General features: G+C 37.2%; 1 long non-coding RNA gene across 1 annotated transcript; it reads right to left on the reverse strand.

Annotated features, from left to right (window-relative positions):
• Positions 1 to 6362: 6362 nt before the first annotated feature.
• On the reverse strand, positions 6363 to 17457 carry LOC140329480 (uncharacterized). The gene is made up of 3 exons (XR_011920491.1): positions 17293 to 17457; positions 12011 to 12056; positions 6363 to 6900 (listed from the first exon to the last, which is right to left on the reverse strand). It is a non-coding gene; the product is annotated as an uncharacterized lncRNA (long non-coding RNA).
• Positions 17458 to 17708: the final 251 nt, after the last annotated feature.

The raw sequence follows: 17708 nt of genomic DNA on the forward strand, positions 1-17708 counted from the left end.
GTAATGGGCAAACCAACAATGACTTTTAGTAGTTTATCCACCAGGCTGGGGTGTTGGAAGTAACCAAGAAAGGGGAATTGTGGCCGCCATTTTTTCCTATGGGCATTCATCGGTCAATAACAGTATTGTATTGTGTGACATGCATGATACCAAACTGAGAAGCAAAATTCTAATTCACTTGGAGTTCCACCTTAACAGATGCAGAGGCCCCAGCTGCAAAAAAAACCCACATCCCAATGCCAAAGTGCCATGGCATCCTTCTTTAATACATGGGAGCATTCCCACAAACAGAATTTGACTTATATTTCTAATCTGTAATGGCATCTAAGTAATACTTAGGATAAAATATATATGTAGCTAAGATATCTGTGCCGGCTTATTGTTTTACAGTAACCAGTAATGTGCTGTGTTAGTTAAAGTTCGCAAAAATTCTCCTGCCCGGTATTTATCCAATTTGATCTGCACAACTTGGCTTGCCCTGGATAGACTGTCACTTTACACTCGCAGATTTGACTATATTGCCCCCTGCTGGTGAAAGATGATAATGTAGTTTCTACAGTAACTGTAATAGGAGAAATGGTCATTCAAATCCACATTCCATTGATCAGTTGTTCAGTTTATTGTGTTTTACAGTATCATATCACTATGAAACACAAATTTGCTATACATTCAACTGAAACAGAAGCCTGTTATCATGACATATTTATAACATGACTTATTCCATGTTTTATTAGAAGGACGAAAAAGTTATAAGGTCTTTTTAAATAGGAAGAAAAAAGGGGACCGGAACCCTTTAGGACCAAATAGGGGCAACCAATGACATGCGAGTAGTGGAACCAAGCCAGTAAAGCTGTACTGAGGTTTTTTAGTTCTATTTTAAATTCTTTACATTACAGTATGATGCAATGCCCATTGCATCATAACAATGTATAATTTTGTAATGTGAAGAATTTTATCTATCTGTCCAGTCCCAATTATGAGCCAAACTCAGCCTTTAGGGGTGACATTCATCAAACATTCTCTATTGCACGATCAATTGTCATTAAAAAAATATTGATCTGGAAAATTCTCCACCAGAGAAATATAAAAATAGACCCTTTAGTTTAAATTAGTTAAATGCATGCTATGTGCACAAATAAAATGTAAAGTCTTGCAGGTGTTTTGCAGAAATACCTGTCACCTGCTAGCATACTGCAGGCAAAGCTCCCCACTTTGTGGAAAAAGGGGTCTGTCCGCAAGGGTCCAATATGGCCAGGATGGATCAGAGCTACAGTTTTCCAATCAGTAAATGTTTGAGACACTGAAATCATTACTGCTTTCTTTTCCTGTTAGGAAGTTACCAGTGTTAGATGGACAGCACTGTGCTATGCAGTACATTCAGACAAGCTTACATTGCTTCGCTGTGCCCATCTTCCAGTCTGCTTTTTACAAGACTTTGGGAGGCTGATATTGAATCAGATCTATTCTACTCAAGAAACCCCTATAGGGTCTATTTATAAATATATACATTTTTACCTATGTTTTGCCCAATTTTTATCTGTAAATGTACACATTTTCCACACTAAATTCAGTTAGAAAATATGTAAATATTTTACTCATGATCTGAACTTTTTTTTTATCCCATCCGAATTCAATTGTTAATTCCGGCCCGAATTTTTTAAGCCCTTCAAGCCCGGGGATTCAGGGAGGCTGGTGAATCAGGACACCTGGAGTGGATGATGAAGTCATTTGCTAGCAAATGTTTGAATCCTAGACCAGATCCATTCCAGGTTTGCTGGATCACCCAGCTTCACTGATAAAAGTGTATCCTCTCTGGCCTTTAATAAATCAGGCCCTTTGTGTGAATCTTGGGTGAAATTATAAAAAAAAACACATCTCTTTCTATAACTGTGATAGACCAGAAGCTCCTCTGAGCAGAGTGATCTGAATTATTCATCACTCCTATAAAGCACTGTATTGATCTCACATGATATAAACAAGTGTAAATTAATTCAAATTAAAACATACAAATTGCTGAAAGCATTTCTAAGAATGTGCATGTTTACTGTTTTACAGCAGCACTATGACTGCTGCTTTCATACCTTGTAGGAGAAACTGCCTTTGCTTTACTTCTTTATTTTAATTCTTTAAAATATGCCTTGCTTTTTCAGGAAAACGTTTGTTTCCTATTTTTTTAAATAGTTATTTCAAGAGAAAAAAAATGGTGTTCCATTCTATCAATGTGAACACTACATGTTGGTAATGTGTGTTTTTCAGGGTGATACTACCACCTACTGGCAAATTTAAATAAACTCATAAACTCAATGGTTGATGATAATAAAGTATATTTATATATATATATATATATATATATATATATATAAAACCACCATATTCATCTGCCTGTATTATCAGCATTCACCGGCCATTGGCTCCTATTTAGCCACTGATATAAATAGGGATAATAGGATGGGGTGTTGGGTAGATACAAGAAGACAATTGTGCAACAACTGTGTGCATCTAGCAGCAGGGAAATGGCTCCTACAAGTCCTATCCAGGGCTATCCAAAACTTAATTTCAAATCAACAACATAGGACAGCGATCATTCACAGAACGCCTTGACACATTTGGTAAAGCATCAAGGTGAATGACCACTTTCCCTGATTTGAAGCTATTATAGTATTAGCATGTTCAAAGCAAAGTATTAAAACAGCACTGCAAGGGCACCCTAGTACTAATTCAGTGGCATTCCTTTTCATATTTACATGATTACAAAGAAAAGAACATTAAGCATTCTTTATTTCAGTCCCGTATGTATAAATAAACAAAACAAGAACATTGTGTTCAAGTAACAATTTCAAGTTCACAATTTCAAAGTCTAAAATAAACATTTTCTATTATTACTGTTATGCAGTCAGTCTGCATTTCAAGAGATTGTCTGTTTTTGTTTTATTACACCTCACAATCTGACCATACAATCTTAGTACAATAATCTTTACATTTACCAAAAAATATGCAATATGCGGACCTACCCAAATCATTATTATTATTAGTATTAAACAGGATTTATATAGCGCCAACATATTACGCAGCATTGTACATTAAATAGTAAAAACTATCCAGTCAATCAAGTGTTTGATCAGAGAGACCCTTGCTCTAGATAGTTGGTGGATCTTGTATCAGATTTTAGCATGAACAGCCACCCCTAGCTGATTAAAAATGACATAATATCCACATGGCATATACTTAATATCTCCTAATAATCAAAGATGGATATTAAACTATAGTTTTTGCTAAAAGGTGTTATGTTTCAACACAAGTTTACTGTCGGTATAAGTTTGTATATGATCTAGAACAGGGGTGCCCACACTTTTTTGGCTTGCAAGCTACTTTTAAAATGACCAAGTCAAAATGATCTACCAACTTAAAAACTCCTGTGCATGGTAGAGTTTATTTTAAAAGGCAAGGCTCTGCGATCCACTCGCGTTGCTTTTGCGATCTACCGGTGGATCATGGTCCACCTGTTGGGCACCCCTGATCTAGAATATGTTTTTGTTCTTTATTTTTCTTGTTCTTTTTGTATATTGTGATGAACAAACATGTATCACCCCTTTATTTTCCCCTGGTTATACTAATATCTTTTGATGATTTGTTTGATGTAAAACTGTAAAAATCCAATAAAAAGATAAACAAAAAATAAAGGTATATTCATTAATATTAAATATATATGGGTTTAGTTGCACCTTATTCAAGCACACCAAACAAATTCAAATGACCAGCACATATACATTTTAAGTTTTGTGTTTCAAAATGCTAATTAATAAACTCTAATCAGATCTAACTGATGTAGTGTGGATGGTAGTTTACAATATATCATAATAATTCCATGGAATAATAGCAACTGTTTCTTATCTATATGTAAACCCCAAACTGTGACATATTTGATCCCTTATGGTCTGTTACATTTACTATTGAATGTGTTTTGTTATATCTGTTCAACAAGTGCAAACCATTACCTGTTGATCCTGCTCGAAATCTCATAAACTGATAACTTTTGATTGTGTTACAGAGAACAAGAGCAGGGGAGATTGTGTGTCATCTTGTCCTGGGGTGTCAATGCTGCTTCTCTATACAGTGCAGTGAATGTGGTTTGTTACCAGGAAATGTGTTACTGCCAGGATCACCAGGTGAAAAATTAAGTAAAAAAAAAATCTAATGCATCTATCACATCTGCAATTTATTACATTGTATGTTTAACAGTTACCCCCATTGTCTATATCAGTCTATATCATACCAGAAGTTGCTAGGGTTTTTTTTGAGCAATTTGTGCCTCTCGGGTGAATTTAACTGACACCATTGACCTTTTTGGCTATCTGTAAGGGTGACATTCTTCCCACTGGTCAGCAATGTAAGAGACATTCTTCCCACTGCCCACCACACTAATGTACTGTGAGCTGTGGATATAGTAATTGTATCAGGAACTGAAGACCTGCAAGTTTTTTCAAGAGTTACCCATTTTAAAAAGGTTGGGAAAGACTGGTTTTTAATATTCTCTGTACAGCATCATGAAACTGTCATATAAATAATATTAATAAAATGGATAAATCTCAGCTAATCTGACTCATATTATTGGTACAATAATACTCTTTGTATTTTCTCATGTACACTTTTCCTGTTACATTTATTTTTACTATTTACTGTTCCTTTAAATAAAAAATGACAGTTGTTACAGTATACCAATCTTCTGTCTGAATCATAACTATATTCTTTCTTCATTTCCTTTGATGAAAATCAGCTATTGGTCGGCCATAAAACATAGCTGTAAGATGTGAATTCTTCCTATAGATAAGCTGACTTCATTTCATACACATCATACTTAACAGAAAAGATAACAGAAAAGAAGATGAACTGGAAATGATATAAATAGGCAAAGCCTTGGGCCGAGCACAGTTACCAGGGGTACAGTATTTAATCTTTTCTCTTAACAGCCTCAGACAGATGACGGTCAGATAAAAGTGAAATGTGTTGCATATTTTAATATCATTATGCCAAATATTTAGCTCAGTATTATTGTAGGATGATGCGTTGTCTCTTTACTATATGCAACGGATTACTGAAATCAAGTGCAGAGCTATCACTGGTAACATTTATTATTATGATTTCGTAACTAAAGATGAAGAAATTAATAAATAATGTGCTTTTCCAACAATGGAGATGATTTACTAAAGGAATTTAGATTGTTCACTTACGAAGATGAAATATCTCTTTGCAATGGACGATGGTCAGAATTCACCTTGCAAAGAATACACAAGCAGGTTTTGTTGCTTCAAATGATTGGATGGTAAAAGTCAATGAAACTTCCTCTCAATAACTGAGTTAAGTGAACTATCCCCTGCAAAAAGGCTAATTCACTTTGCTATGTGAACTGCTTGTATTCTTTTAGTGAATCAATCCCAATGTGTCTATATACCCACCAAAACACTTCCCACCCTAAACTAACTCCCTCCATAGTTCCAAGATCTGAAAGGTTACAATCCAGTGTTTAGGTGGACTACAGCCCCACTGAAACCTATGAGGCCCTTCTATCCATCACTCCTAATATTTGGAGAGAAAAAAGCGGGACATTTTCACTTAGATTAGATTTTTTTGAATAATTTAGAGGCTGGGTTAAAGATTTAATGTTAGTGACACTTTTTAATAGTTAAAGAGAGCCTTTCACTGAGGGATTGTAAGCTGCCATTTCTGATCTGGATCCTGATTGCCTTATTGGTGTTCTAACATGAATAATGTCCGAATCACTGACTCGTAATGAGTTTACAGCTCTGGTGTTCAGCTAATTGCAGTACAACTTGCATCAATCTTACTTGTATGCTAGTTTCAGGTGTGTAAATAATACTTATGGCACGAAACTATCATCTTTATATCCAGGTAATAAGCATTCTTCTGAAGGAGTCAGGAGTCAGGAGTCAGCACTCTCACCTTTGCAGTGCTAGGTCTCAGGTTCGAATCTTGGCAGGGAGTTTGCACTCCATGCACTCTCTGTCTGGAATTTGCAGGTTCTCCCTGTGTTTGCATGGGTTTACTCCCAAAAACATGCAGTTAGATTAATTGGCTTTCCCAAATTGACCTTGGACTATATTAATGACATATGACTGTGGTAGGGTTAGATTGTGAACCCCTTTGGGGGACAGTTAGTCACTATGAGCTGTAATATGTTGGCACAATCTACATACTGTATAATTTATCTTACATTATCTCTTAGTATAGTTCCAATTTAAGTATTGCATATACGTCCTGAAAAAAGTGGGACAACTGATGATGAAAGAGAAACCAGAGGACCTGGATTTGAAAAAGGGACAGTACCTCTAAATGAACAACAGTTTGGCGGTATGTCTACCTCATCAGGAAATGTATTGATTTTAAGAAGTTTGAAAATGACTCACTTGCATTACCTCAATTTACCAAACCATTTTATTGCACTTAGCTTTGTTTAATTAATGTTATTTAGTATCAGTACACGTTAAGGTTTGCCTTCTGCTGAATTTCCTAAGCACTTTTTGCCAATGTAAAATATCATCATAATACATCCTAAAATGCAGAATATAACATAGCAAAATGTTAAAAAATACACATTACAGAGCTGCATTAAAGCATTTTTAGTACTTTTTATAATTTTATAGTGTGACTATAGCTTCACACTCAAAAAAGTAATGTAAAAACTGCACACAGTAAATCAACCGGCCCCAGATTCTTCCAAAACAGTCTTTGCAAGAGAAAGAAAATAATTCCTTCTGTTCAGCTTCAGTGTGTGCAGCCAGTGAACCCCATCCACATCAAGGAACGCTGCACATCTGTTTGTAGATGGTTTATGTTGGCTCTCTTCTCCCAGTGCATGCTGCGATTCTGAAGCTTCGCCATAAGCTGGACACATACATAAAAGGATTAGTGTGTAAGTGAGAGGAAAATAAAGCCCAAGTCCTCAGCACCTCAACTATCTGCCCTGAATGAGGCTGAAACCTATACACAGAGTGGAAATATCTGCAAAGTTTTCATTCAAAGACATTGGAAAAATTTGTAGAAGTAGAATATACATTTAGTCGTCTGCAGTCAGAGTGCATGATTCCAAAAGTATTTTTAGCTTGAAATGTTAAAGTGAACATGAACTTAAAAAGTAAAGATCTGACATGTTATAGAGACATTTCTAACCTAGAGTTGTTCATTGTGCCTAGCTGCTTCCTAAATTAGCCTTTTTGTCTTAGAATGTGAATATTTAATTCAAAGGTTTAAATAAATATTTTAGACCCAATGGCATCATTTTTGGGTCTTTGGGTCCGACTGGTGGCAGGAGGAAATAGGTTTCTAAAAACAGCAAACTGGCCTTTGAAATGAAAAATAGCAGCGCATTTCAGGTTTGTGAGGGTCTACTCTGTGCCAACAGCCTGTTGCAAACTGACGCACTGCTGTCTCTGACTGCTAGTCCCAGAATATTTGAATTGCAATTTGGTGATGTCCTCTTTGAGATGCTCACTGTTCTAGTTTTTATAGACATTAGGCAACAAGCCCTGATTCAACCAAGACGGTTTCTCACACAGAGACAATGCAGAACAAAGCATGGTAAGTCAGTAATGGGAAACAAATCTATTTATTAAGATCCTCTTAAGATCCACTGCACCACCACTACAGGAGAGGAATAGTACTTAGGCTACGTACACACATCAGATGATTCTCTTCCGATTGTTGATTCAGGGCTAGTAATGGACGACAATCTGACTTGTTTACAGCGGCCGTCCAACGTCGTTCATTGATCCATCCTGGCAGATTCACAAATGACGAATGACCGTAATGTAAGTGAAGATGAGAGAACGCAGCAAGGTGCCGCTTGCACATTCTCCCCCCTTCCCTGTCCATAGAGCAGAATGGCGCTGTATATACAGCTCTTGTTCATGCATCGTGCTGTCTTTTGTCATTGGAAAGGATTGTGAAAGTCCTGATATGTGCACGTAGTCTTTCTTTAGACATGTGAGAGCTTTTTAATTCAGTAGCATTACAATCCTAGGCTGTTATGATCTGGGGAAGTGGGTTAAATGACACCAGAAAACGAGAAAGACGATTGGCATCTGCTGACAGAAAACAATGCATGGGGGCAGTTTGGGATTGAAGGTGTTATTTTGGCAAAAACTCCTTTATTTGTATTTCATAGTATAAAATACCACTATATATATTAAGAGTATGTGAGTATTAGGAAAAAGTGTTCTGACACTACACAACCATATAACACACAAATGTGGAAGGATCACTCTACCCTAACATAAGTGTACAAATCTTTTGACAGCTTTAACAGGTCCTAGCTGTTTGACATGTAAAAATATTTTTATTTGTTGTCATGCCTTGAAATCCCTCTTTAACAGCCAAAGGTTGCTATTAATTTCCCGGATGACCAAAACCTTACTTTAAAACTTTGAATTATGGAGAGTTGGATGCAGAATGTGCTATTTTGAGAAAGGAACTCCGACAGATAGAGTTTGTCTGCTCCTCTCTAGCAGGAAGTTCTTTGTCTTGAAGGGTTCATACTTATTCCCATTTGTCCAATTAAGACTCATGCTCAAACCCAATATCAATCATGAGAGTGTGCAAGCTGATTGAAAACATGTTCCTTTTCTACAAACTTAAAGGGAAATAGACCTCTCAAAGGGTTAATCAACCATCGTTAAGAATCCTGCCAAAAGCACAAATATAATCCACAGCGGAAACACAAGGTCCAGATGTTTTAAGAATTAGAACATTTGCAGTGTCCAAAAATAAGAATATATATATACAAGTATATTATCCTGATTCACTTACCTTATATAAAGAATTTAGCTAAAAACAAAATAGGGACACCCTGTCGTCTTGTATATTCAGAACTCCTGAATCTTGTAATATCAAAGCATAGAGAGGGTGCTCAGGTCACCATCTATACCATAGGAGAACATTACATTCCCTCTCTTACTTAAAGTGGAACTAAAAAACTTTTCCTATTCCCTCACTGTAACAGTTAAAGTTCATTTAGTCCTATTGGTATCAGAACAAGAGTTTTTTTTAACTTTATTTTCTTGTTGCTACAGGTCCCATCTTCGTTTGATTGGTCCCTTGCAACCTCCTCTGTAAAATTCTTTGAGCTGTAATCGTAGGCACTGACATGACATTTTTAAGGGACAGACAAGTGCCCACTCACAACTCTTAGTGTCCCAACCAAGAGGAGGTACACCAACCACCAGGGGAATGAGGGATAAGTATAATAATCCATAATTAATTTTTTGTGATTTGAAGCATTGTTTTTGCTCCCACCGCCATCATCCCATTTTCCACTTGACTTCTACTGCATTGGATGGCACCAGAGAGCACAGCAGGAAACCATGCATGGATCACTACCAGACCTTTCTTTTGCTGGTAAATTTCAAAGTGAGCGAAAGTTGGAGGCACGGTTGGCAAAATAGGTATTGTTCATGAATGGAAAGAATTACCTATTGAAGTCCTTTACCTACTTACTTCCCAGTAATGTGATTTATAAGCAGCACACATTTGTGAAGGTTATCTAAAATCCCTTTGTACAATTACCATGCTGAAAATAGCAGGCTAATTATGTGATGGTATACCTCCATTGTGAGACCGCCATACAGCAGTCTATGTCTCTCTACATTGTTTTTGTTTATTGAACATTCTGTATACACCAAGCCTTTCAGAGGGCTTAAACAAATAGATGCTCATAGTATTATTTACTGACTCAAGAGTTTGTTGGCTTTTCACAAGAGACTGAGTTATAAATAACCAGAGTTGCCATGTAAATAGCTTTGCTTACATCATTTACAGTAAATCTTAATTGTGTATTTTCTTTGCTGAAACTAAATCAAGGTTTAAATAAACTATCAGCATCACACATTCTCCGTACAGGAGATTGCAAAAACAATGCCTACACTATTCCCAGCAGTAATTAAGTCATCTCTGTTTAGTTCTAATATTAAAAGAAGGTGGACTCAAAATTTAGTCTCTGGGCTAAATAGGGGAATTTAAAGGGTATGTAAACGAAACAATGAGCTTTTCTTATTTGTTCCATTTTGCTCTGGTAAATATGTTGTGTGGTTTATATGATTAAATTGTAATCTCTCCCTCTCTCTCTCTCTCTCTCTCTCTCTCTCTCTCTCTCTCTCACTAAAGTAGTTTAGGATGTTCACTTACCAAGGTAAAAATAACATCTTCTAAGGATAATTCACTTTGCTTAGTGAATGTGGTAACAACCACAGAACAGGCCAGGTATGATTGTTTTTTTTTTTTTTTTTACTTAAACTTAAACTTAGTCTATTGCTAAAGAACAGGATGAAGGGAATGTGAACCACCATACTGAAGGTACTGGAAAAATGTATGTATGTTTTTAGGGGGAAACACAAATAAGGGGTTGACAACAAACGTGGAGTTTGGCCGGTGACCCTAGAGTGATAACCCTTATTTACTGTACTGTATCGGGACCACAGAAACAGGACACACATACTAAAACTTTCCATCAGCTCCTTTTAAATACAAACAGAAGGTAGTTGACTTACTCAATGAATATAGGTTGTTCACATTGCAAAGTGAAGTATCGCCTTGGAAGGAGATTTAATTTAACTTAGTAAATGAGATGAGGCTCTCCTGACTTCAAACATTGGGTGTGAATTAACAAAGCTTTACAAGACTGGAAACTATCATGGGGAAACCTGGGTGATTCAGCAAACATTTCCTTGAACAAGATTTCTTAAAAATTATTTGATATTAGTTGACAAATGTTTTCAATCCTGGGCTAGATCCATTTTAGGTTTGCTGGATAACCCTTGTTTTCCTATGATAGTCTATCCTACCCAGTCTAAAAGAGCTTTAATAAAGTGTACATACATGGCACATCTTTGTTTAAAAATGAATTAACTCCTGTATGCATGGGCAGGAATTAAATAATTCTGACATGGTCAACCAAGATGGCTGGGGACCCTGAACCAAGAAAAGAACCAGGGGAGGAAAATGGTACCACTAAGCTAGTAAAGGAAATATGAATTTAAATACACTTTAAGAATATTTTTTTATTGCTTAAACTTGAGTTTTAAAGAAAAGTCTGCTGAGTCCCTGCTCATGATTGTAACAGGTGTAGATAAACTGCTAAAAGAAAAACTTTCTTATTCACAATTTGTTTTTGTGCCTAAGATCAGGTTTTGGACATTCACATATTTACCCATGGTTGAGAAGTAGAGAGTGTACTTAAAAAAAATCTTTGCAATCCAAACTTACTTTGGGGCAATTGATTCCCAATGCAGGCTGGGGAGGGAACAAGAATTGTAAATGGTAATGCTATCTTCAGGACAATAATCAGGTCTCCTATTCTGCCAGGTAAATCTGTACTGTATAACAAGGTTGTTCAAATCTCAGTATCTCTCATACCAAAAAAAAACACAAAACCTTTGGCAAGTAAAGCAGCTCTCATATATGTTTCATCTGTATTTGTAGCTGTTCGCCTGAAGATCCACTCTATTTAAGTCATGGTTTCCAAGTCAGATATTTTTCCTTGGTATTTATAACAGTTTAAATACTATTCTTGAGCTCCAAATTACAACAAAACCTATAATATAATATTTAGAGCTTCCTAAATGTTTTCTGTTTGTAGTGTGTAGTGTTGATTTAGAGAAGGGTTTTGGCTGTGTTTGCCTGCTTCACGAAAGTGACCAAGGAACACATATAGATACCGGTAGATATTGCTGGATACATTTCAGTTAATGGCAGTGTATTTCAAAGTATGTTTCTCATAGCTGAAGGCAAATGGAAAAAAGGAAGGGGGAGGGATTGCTGATTTATTCTGCAAAATTTTGAGTATGAATAATGGAGAAAGATTTAAAAAAGGAAATATGGAGCATCAGGGACCTGGAGAAGCTTTAATAACAAAAACTGCAAAAAACAAATCATGTCCTTTATATTTAATTTGTTAAATATTTTATTAAGGTATTCATTATTCCAAAAGTAAAAGGTTTCTAACCTGTGAGTCGTATAAATTCAGGTTTTCCTACATTTCTTTTTGACACCTGGCAAAAGTAAAGACACAAGAGACAAGTTTAATGCATCAACTGTATACTATTATTCTAACAACTCCCAACATTTCTACATCCCAGGGCTTTAAATGTGTGTAAACCCAAATACAAAGAACCAATATATTCAGCTGGTTTTGTGCCTTTAAACCCCAAAAGCATGTAATGTTCTTTATTTTTGTATGTAGAAAAATTATTTCCATCCTACCATGATACGTCCTTTAGTGCAGCGGTCCCCAACTGGTGGTCCAGAGCTCTGGCCAGTGCACCCCCAGGAGAAGGACCCTCATGTAGGGGGCGCACCGGCCAGAGCTGCGGACCATGTCCCCTGTACGGACCCCAGGCTCAGGGAAATGAGTGGGTTGTGTCTCTGGAGAGAACCCGCACACTCTTCCATTGCATGCGCAGATCTGTGATGGGAGAATGGGCGGGTTCTGGCAACGTCACTAAAGAAGAAAGTTTCTTCCCCTTTGAGTGCAATCTGACTCCCCACGCATTCACGATCCAGAGCCTGTAAATTTAGTGCTCCCCCGGTCCAAAAAAGTTGGTAACCACTGCTTTAGTGTAGTCGGAATGCATTTTGCCCAGGTGTGTATGGTTTTCTTTTGCACCATCGTGCCTTGTAGTCCTCCCCAACTTTTTGCCGCCATTTGTCTGGCTGACAGTAAGACCAGGTGGACATGTGCAATAATTGTTGCTGGAAAGGATCTTTCATGATCCTTTGCAAAGACAAAAGACTGAAAGATGCATTAACAAGCTTTGTACATACAGCATGGTTCTGCTCTATGGAGAAGGGAGAACGAGCGATCAGCACCCTGCTGCGCTGTCTTCCCTTCACTTCCATTGCAGTTGTTCTTCCGTCATTTATAGATCCGCCAGGACAGATCCATGAACGACATCCGAAGGCAGCTGTACACATGTCAGAATCTCCTCCGATACTAGCCCTGAGGCGAGAATCAGACAAGAATCATCTGGTGTGTGTAGCCTAAGTCTGAAAGGAAACAGTGCTGTCATTTTACACATATACCAAGTCCAGGGATACATTTTTATATCAATGGAGGGGTTGTAAAACTGTAGCTGCAATCTACCTCAAGCCCTTAACTTAAAAGAAATTAAATGTCATTCAACCTGGAAGACCGAACATAGTGTGGTGGAAAAGAAGAGCCGGGCTTAGAGGCAGAACTGGAAGTCAATTAGTCTATTACATTGAAAGCCTTACAAAGACAACTTTTACTAAATTATGTTGGCTGCCATGGCCAAATTCTTACTGAAATTTCAAGTCATCTGGATGCATCTGATTTTTAAACTTTGAATTGCAGGATATTTCTAGACTGGAATGTCCTGGATTTACCTGGTCTCCTTTTGGGACCCAGGATCTATGCTAAATCACTGATAAATAGAAAAGGTTCAAAAAGAAAGACTGAAAGTCTCAACTGTGCCTTTTTTGGCTATGTACCCTTGTGTGTCAGATAGGATTTGGATGCAGTGGATTTTTTTTAAAACATATGGTTATTTCATTTAGTTGACTTTATAAAGTTCATAGTTGTTCATTTTACGTTAGGCTTAGGAGAAACAAAACATAAATGGAGGAAGCTTTGCACAGCATTTCATTTCACATCAGGCATATTGTAAGTCACACAAGTTAGGATAGAAGGTAGAAAATAAAGATAAAATTACATTCAAGCTCTGGGCTCCAGAAGAACTATTTCTGTCCCCAAACAATTCGATCTACTCTGTGGTTTATCTTATTAATTTGTGGTTTTGGCTTGTCTGAACATTTTTTGGTCCACTACCAATGTAAACTAAAAACATCTGCTGAAGGACTTTTAAAATATTAAACAGGCACATACAACTTGAGTTGTTTGCTTCCAAGGATGTTTAACATTGAACTTCTGTAGTGGCCTTCTTATATCAGGATTGATGTTTAGTTCACAGGGAACAAATCAACAATATCTAGCTGAAATTCAGCTTATTTTGCATGCCGGAGAGAATATTTATTTTGTAAGAAGAGAACTGGCTTATTAAAGGATCAGTCCACCCCAGACTGGTTTCAGTTGGTGGTGTGTGTTAAAAAGTTAAATTATATTTAAACCCTAACTGGTTTAGTTTTCTCAAGCCCTGTGTATTGTAAACAACAAATTCTCCTTTCACCTTCTTTCAGCTTTCTTTGCGTCCCACTGCTGCTGACCACTACATGCACCCATTCCTGTTTAGTCTTCTTGTCATTGCTACGAAACCTGTGATAACATTGGAGCATGTCCACTTGTATCATCTTCATTATGGGTGTGTATGAGAGGGTAATAATGCAGGAACACATTTGGGAAATATTTGTCTCCCCATTACAGAAAGTGTCTGAACAAGAGTCTGCATTGCAGGATCATCAGGGACTCATAAGTGATGCAATATTCGGCATATAGCATTACAGTGCAATAGACTAGCAGACTATAACTATACCTGAAATAAAATGAGTGGGAACACCCACTAAAGGGATCCCTCAGGCAGGCCTGGACAGAAAAAAGAAACTAAATCTGGAAACAAAGTGGAGTTCTGTGTTCACCTCCAACTCAAGAGGAATCACTGCTCTGAAGTATGTACTGTGAGCACTACTTACTCACAGTATTTAAAAAGAATGTAATCCCATACTAGGATCTCCAGCATCTCAGTCTAAATATATTTTGCAGCCTTAAAGTTAATGTAAAATTCCACATAAGGACCTTCAAGGAGTTAAATAATTCTGGCATGGTCAACCAAGATGGCTGGGGATTCTGAACCCAGAAAGGAACCAAGGAAAGGTATTGGTACCACCAAGAGAGCAATGGAAAGGTATTTAGTTCCATTGCAATTTAAACAGAAGTTTACTGATTATTTACTTTTTTTTAAATTGCTTTTTTACTGCTCAGTTCCACCTAAACATTTGACCTAGAGTGTCGCTATGGCCAGTTTTTGGACACTACTTGCTTACATTGCTCTATTGATTGGCTAGGCCAGAATGACAGTCATGGGAGTTTATCCATTCTCGGCATTGAGGTATGCCAAGATCAGCATATAGAGCTCAGTTCAGTGCTCCTGGCTGCCCCTACCATAATAGTCAACCCAAAAGTCATAGAATCCGCAGGGAGACAACCCTTTTCCTACCACGACTGAAATGTAATATGTTTAGTTTTTTGTTTTTTTGTCAGTACTAGCACACATCTGTTCCACTGCTACATATTTGATATTAATCCTGTGAGTACAGACTAATTGCTTGTTTTGCATTAACTGCCTGGGGTCGGGGGTTTATGAGTGTTTGTTTGGCAGTATATGGTTTGGTCTTGATAATATTCTATTTAGGAAAGAACATACGTTGACTGCGTTTCCACTGACTTCACTGGTCCCCACCATCCCCATTAGTCTTGTGAGTGGTATGTGGTGTCTTTTATGAATATTGTTGATGTTTAAAGAGGAAAAGAAACTAATAACAACCATACCTCACTTCTTTTCCCCAATAACATATCACCAAGCTTTTTTTAAAAAAAATATTTTTCTGCAGTGTTGTGTGAGTTTTGCAAACCCTGTGATGTTCACACAAAGTCTAATCAGTTTTCTTATTTGAAGCCACTTATATTAGTAGTTAGCTCAGCAGAGCACCTGTTGCTCTGTCAGATTAGCTGTGTCAACAATTTTGCATTTTATGGAGCAACAATTTAGCATTTTATGGGGCAATCCCCAAAATGGCATTTCTACCCACATTGTGTCTGGGAACAGAATGAGGTCCTAGATGTTATAGGGTAGGACTGACCATGGGCACCTGAGATTGCTCCATGCAAGGCTGCTGCCATCTTCTCTAAAGTAGTAATGAAATTAGGGTGCTCTGCCCATGACAGAAGGGGTTAGATGATGCATGGTCTGAAATGCATATGCAACAGATAGGACAGTTTGGGAGACCAAGAACTGTGGATATTTTGTCCTGTAGGGATTGGTAGCTTAGTGTTACTCTTCATGCGTAACATTAAGAATTTACTGAAGACCATCTATGTTAAGCAGAGAAAAAATACTTGTTGATTCTGTTAGAATTTTTGTACTACAGAAAACCTTTCTACATTATAGAGAACTCAGATGAGGGAGGGGAGAAGTGTTCTGATGTCCTAACACCCTTTCTGTTATAGGCTAAGAATGCTGACCCTCAATAGTTACAGTAAAGTTATCAATGTATCCTAAGAAGTGTGTTACTGGCAAAATCACCAAGTGAAAGAAAAAGAAAAAAAACTTGGAAGGAAAATAATGAAGTAACTACATCTAAAGACTAGTACGGTATGAAAATGTAATCACATTACTTAGAAGTAGATTATGCCAAATATGTACATGAAATAAATAATTATGACATGGAGCAGACCAATAACAATGTAAGTTATCAAAGATGAGTTTTTGCTAAGACATGGGCAGCACAGTGGCTCAGTGGTTAGCACTCTTCCTTTGCAGCGCTAGGTCCCAGATTCGAATCTCAACCAGGACACTATCTGCATGGAGTTTGCAGGTTCTCCCTGTATTTGTGTTGTTCCCCCCCAAATTCTAAAAACTTGCAGTTAGGTTAGTTGCCTTCCTCCCAAAGTTGACCTTAGACTGTATTAAAGACATATGAGTGAGGGACATGAGATTGTGAGCTCATGACTATGGACTTTGTAAAGCGCTGTGTAATATGTTAGCGCTATATAAATATTGGGTATATAATGCAGTGTAGTTTCCTGCTTAAGGATCTTTTCTAATATATTATCACAAGCCCCTGAATTTGGCACTGCTCTACTGAAAAGGCCCATATAGGTATTAAATATTAAAGTGATATTACAGACATATAGTATTCTGTTCAGTAATCTGCAGTGTTTGCTTAAGTGAAAGTTTCACATAGTCATACTTATTTTACTGCAATATTTTATCAGCTGACATCTCAGTCCTTCATTCATCAGTAATGGAATTAGGGCAGGTACCTCTAGAAGTCCCCAGGTGCCATCCAGATTACATGGACGCTGGTCCTGTGATCAACACAGGCATATTTGATGGCATTGATGAGAGGAGCAGTATTAAGACTTATTGGAGACCAACAAGAAGAGTAAATGTTCATGGGAAGGAAAAATTGTTGTCAAATAGAGGCATCTACATATACAATACCTGATTGTTTAGCCAAGCCTATGAGTTAGATAATCAACAGGAAGAATAGTTTACCAAATGGTGGAGTTCTAGGGTGACAATGTTCACTCACTGTTGAGTATTATGGAGGCGCAGTAGTGTCATCCTAGGCTGCTCACCAGGTTTGGACTGCAAAGTTTATAGAAGATTGCATGGAAAGCTGAAAACATTGTTTGGGATTTTATTCCAATGGATACTGGAACTCTAGTTGGATCAACAGGAACTTTTTTTTCTTGAAGAAAATGTGTTTAGTCTGAAAAAAAGGAACAGAACCACCACATCTAAGCACAGAGCATTGACATGCATAGATATACTTTAAATTTGCTTCCAAACTTTTATTTTTTTTATACTGGTAACTTATCCATTTTAAATAACCATGCAAAATATTTCCCTATACTTCTTGGCATTAAATCTCAGAGCAGATGGTACAGTAAAATGCAAGGTACATACAAAGGACATGATTTATTAAAGCTCTCCAATGCTGGAGAG

The sequence above is a fragment of the Pyxicephalus adspersus genome, chromosome 4, assembly GCF_032062135.1.
Source record: "Pyxicephalus adspersus chromosome 4, UCB_Pads_2.0, whole genome shotgun sequence".
Taxonomy (NCBI): Eukaryota; Metazoa; Chordata; class Amphibia; order Anura; family Pyxicephalidae; genus Pyxicephalus; species Pyxicephalus adspersus.